General features: G+C 53.2%; 1 long non-coding RNA gene across 1 annotated transcript; it reads right to left on the reverse strand.

The window, feature by feature from the left end:
• Window positions 1–1,137: 1,137 nt before the first annotated feature.
• LOC123579732 lies at window positions 1,138–3,657 on the reverse strand. Its single transcript, XR_006702924.1, has 3 exons — window positions 3,572–3,657; window positions 2,274–2,364; window positions 1,138–1,248 (listed from the first exon to the last, which is right to left on the reverse strand). It is a non-coding gene; the product is annotated as an uncharacterized LOC123579732 (long non-coding RNA).
• Window positions 3,658–3,975: the final 318 nt, after the last annotated feature.

Below are 3,975 nucleotides of genomic sequence, written 5' to 3' on the forward strand. Positions count from 1 at the left end.
CCCTAATACTTTAAGTATGGTAAAATGTCCATACTGGTATGTGACCAACGAGGTTCAATAGTTACCTCTTTAGTGAATATTTGCATTTTAGTGAAGGAGATGAGGGTCAGCAAATTCAACCCCCAATGGGCCAGGCTGTAGCGGGGAAGACAGGATAGGACAGCCCTGAAGGTGGGAGAAGTCAGAGTCCATGCCAGTGCAGGGAGAGATTTGGGGGAGAAGCTGAAAAAAAATCTAGATATTTCTGTGCAATCTTCCAATTTTAAATGTTTGGTAGTTAACTTAAATAAAAATACTAGGATGGGGCAGCTGGGTGGCTCCATTGGTTGAGTGTCCAACTCTTGGTTTCATGAGTTTGAGCCCAGAGTTGGGCTCTGTGCTGGCAGTTTGGAGACTGCTTGGGATTCTCTCTCTCTCTCTCTCTCTCTCTCTCTCTCTCTCTCTCTCTGCCCTTCCCCCACTCATGCTGTCTCTGTCTCTCTCAAAAAAAAAAAAAAAAAAAAAAAGCTAGGAAAGTCAGACAAAATAGGTCTTGGGCCAGTGGTCCAAAGTGAGTTACCAGTGACCTATATAAACACACATCTGATTCTTTAACGGTTGATTTTTAGTAAAAAGGCCACCTGGGCCTCCGTGTGGTCCTGAAGTCACACAGGAAGGGCTGGTCCAGGGCTGACCCTGACCTTGGTGACTTCTATCCAGTCCATTTAGAATTTTATTTCTATGGACAGTTTGTTCCTCCATTCACTGGGGTGTTGGGAGTTGGTCCCCTGAGGCCACTCAGTTTAATGAGGTTGCACTCAGACCTGCTAGGTGCAGGTGTGTGTTGCAGGAATGTCTTCTTTGCTGTTAAAGGCAGTTAAAGACTGAGGTGGAGGGGTGCCTGGGTGGCGCAGTTGGTTAGGCGTCCGACTTCAGCCAGGTCACGATCTCGCGGTCCGTGAGTTCGAGCCCCACATCGGGCTCTGGGCTGATGGCTCAGAGCCTGGAGCCTGTTTCCGATTCTGTGTCTCCCTCTCTCTCTGCCCCTCCTCCGTTCATGCTCTGTATCTCTCTGTCCCAAAAATGAATAAACATTGAAAAAAAAAAAATTAAAAAAAAAAAAAAAGACTGAGGTGGAGTTGTTTCCATTGATGGTCAGAAAGGCCATCAGAATTGATTATCCCCCAGCAGAAGTTCAAGTCATGACCAGTGGAGTCAGATCCCTGAGTTCAAACCTCTCTTCTGCCAGCTGGGTACCAGCTTCCTCATCTGTAAAATGGAGAATGAATAGTGACTTCTAAGTAGGATTTCTTGTTGAGATAGAGCTGGCAAAGCTTCCTTAGCATAGGGATTAAAGAGTATGCTCCCACATTGGAAAAGGAATTGTGACTACATTTTTAGAAGGATTACCTACTGTGTTCTAATGCGGCGATTTATTTAAAGTTATTTTTACAGCCGTATTTAAAAACTGATAGTTCAGATCCATTTCACGCATCATCTTCAAACCTGCCTTGCTCTTGCTAACCTCTCTCCAAGCCATCAGGTGTCTGAATTTCCGGGGGACATTTTTGGTGTCTGAGTCCCTGAGCCTTAGGTGTGAGAACTCTAATAACCTCTTCTCCAGTGAAGTCTCTTGCTATCCAACAGACTCTGCTTCAGTGAGCTGCACCCCACCAAGTCCCAGGCCCAGGAGACTGGCTTAGAAAGTCCCACTAAGCTCTTGGGAACCAGCCTGCTCGGAAAAGAATTCCCTTTTCTAGTGGGACTTTATCCCCTCTTTGCTTCTTCTTTCCCCTCTTTTAAATCTACTCTGCTTCCAGCCTGTCCCCCCTCACCGCCAACAAAAAGTGCTACCAAAAATTTAGAATCGAGTTGTAAATTGTTAAATCTGATTCAGGTGGTTGCCTTCCAGCCAAAGGCACCATCTGGTCTATCTTGAAAGAGGAGTCAGACTTTCTTGAAGCCTGGTCCCAGCATGGGGTTCTTGTGAGAAGCCTTCCACAAATACCAGAGGAGGGAGGAAGTGTCTAGGATCGGGAATTAGGGAGAGGTATCCTGGGTAGAGGGAAAACCCTTAGGTTGGGCAGTCATGGGGTCTCAGAGAGGGGAACCAATCAGGCTTCTGATACACATGCAGTCTGCCCTTCCCACCTCCGGGAGACCCGCCTACAGCGCCCCAGTGGCCCTGAAGTGCCAGGCTTAGAGAGGGGTGGGTGGCAAGGGACTGCCCAAGAGCTCAGTCTCCCGGCTGGACTAGGATATTTACAGTCCTGTGTTTCTGGGCCCGTCTCTACCTGGATTTATGCGGTCTGTGGCTGTAGCGTTTGTGAGGAATGAGGGGCGCACATCTTGCTGCAAGGGCTGTTCTTGGCCTTGGGACTCTGGCTGGAACGAAAGTTACAAAATCAAAACAAGGGGCCATCTGGGGGAACACCGAGACAGAGTGGCTCTTTCGTGCTTCGTCTGCAAAGCGGTCGGGCTGGTGAAACCCGGGGCTTTCCGACCCACCTAGCGCTATATTTATGGCAGCTGTGGGCGTGGGTGAGGCAGGTGTGGGCGGCCGGGGAAGCGGATCCCACCCTCCCAGTTGCTTGGGGCTGTTCCTCCAAAGGGTTAAAGCCTGAAAGAACGTTCTCTCTCTGGGGATCTGCACTTTGAAAGAGGAGCCTGGAGAACACGTGGTGGCCCATCCTCTGTTCCAGAACAGCAAAACTAGAGTCCAAGTCTGAAGACCCATCATCCAGGCCCGCACCTTCAACTTTCCCTAATCAGTATGTGTCTGGCTGCTCTCAGACTATAAGGACATAATTAAAACAAACAAACAAACAAACAAAAAACACAAAAAACAAAAAACTAAATAGCCGTCCTTTAAGCTTTTCAAGAACCAGAGGGCAAATAATCCATAGGAAGACTGCTTTGGGACCTTCAGGCATTCTGTACATGCACGAGGGAGCAGTCTTGAGCAGGCTGGGCTGGCAGGCAGCCATCCACATGCCTACCTGTAAAGCCAGCCCTGACTGCTCCTTCTGCAAACAAGACTGGAATTAGAGGCCACGGGCAGGATGGGTAGGAAGATCTAGGAAAGCTAAGGGCAGTAGCGATACCCAGAGAAACAAAAACCTCGTTGACGTTTGTCCTGCAAGTTACTTTCCTCACTTAACCTAAAGGCAGCACAAATGAGGAAGCACTATTGTTAGGGTCACCATTTCACAGATGGAAAAACCGAGGCTTAGAAAGGCTAACGGACTTGCCCGAAGGTGACGCAGCAAGTGCCAACTTCAGTTTCAAACTCAGATTCTGGGGACTCCAGAGGGCCGGCGGCGGGCTGGGAAGGGGCGCAGCGGGGAAACACAGAAGGCGAGAGAGCGGCCCCGCGGGGCGGGGAGAGGAGAGGAACGGAACCGGGGGCGTCGCGCAGGCCCGGGCTGTTGGAACGGCTGGTTTGGTGGCCCGGGACAGGGGCGGCTGGCCGGGAACCCTGAGCGGGACAGCGGGGCCCGGGCAGCTGCCAGACGCGGCTGGTGACTGGCCCGCGCCGCCCGGCCCCAACCTCCCGGGCGCGCTGCGGTCGGGCAGCGAGCAGGCCACATACCGCGCGGCGCAGAGGAAATGGCTGGAATTCCTCCCGCGGCGCCTCGCTCGGGCCTGGGGCGGGCGGGGCGGGGCGGGGAGGGCGCCCGAGGGAGCGTGCGCAGGCGCTGCGGGGCGCAGGCAGGGGGCGGCTCGGCTCCCAGCCCCCGCACCGGCGGGGGCCCCTCCCCCGGAGCGTCCCCGGAGCTCGTGAAGGGGCACGGGCTTGCTCCCCCAGAGACTCCCCGGGCCAGCCCAGCCTCCTGCCTCCTCGACCTGTCGGTGGCTCAGGTTGTCTGGGTAGGCCCTGTGGGGAGTGATACTGCACCCCTGCTGATCGGCCATCTGGCCCCCAGCCTCTGGGCGCAACACAGCACTCAGCTAGCACAAGACGCCTGGGCCCCTGCGGAGGGGGGTGCTGAAGCT

Source organism: Leopardus geoffroyi, chromosome A3 (assembly GCF_018350155.1).
Source record: "Leopardus geoffroyi isolate Oge1 chromosome A3, O.geoffroyi_Oge1_pat1.0, whole genome shotgun sequence".
In the NCBI taxonomy this organism is placed as follows: Eukaryota; Metazoa; Chordata; class Mammalia; order Carnivora; family Felidae; genus Leopardus; species Leopardus geoffroyi.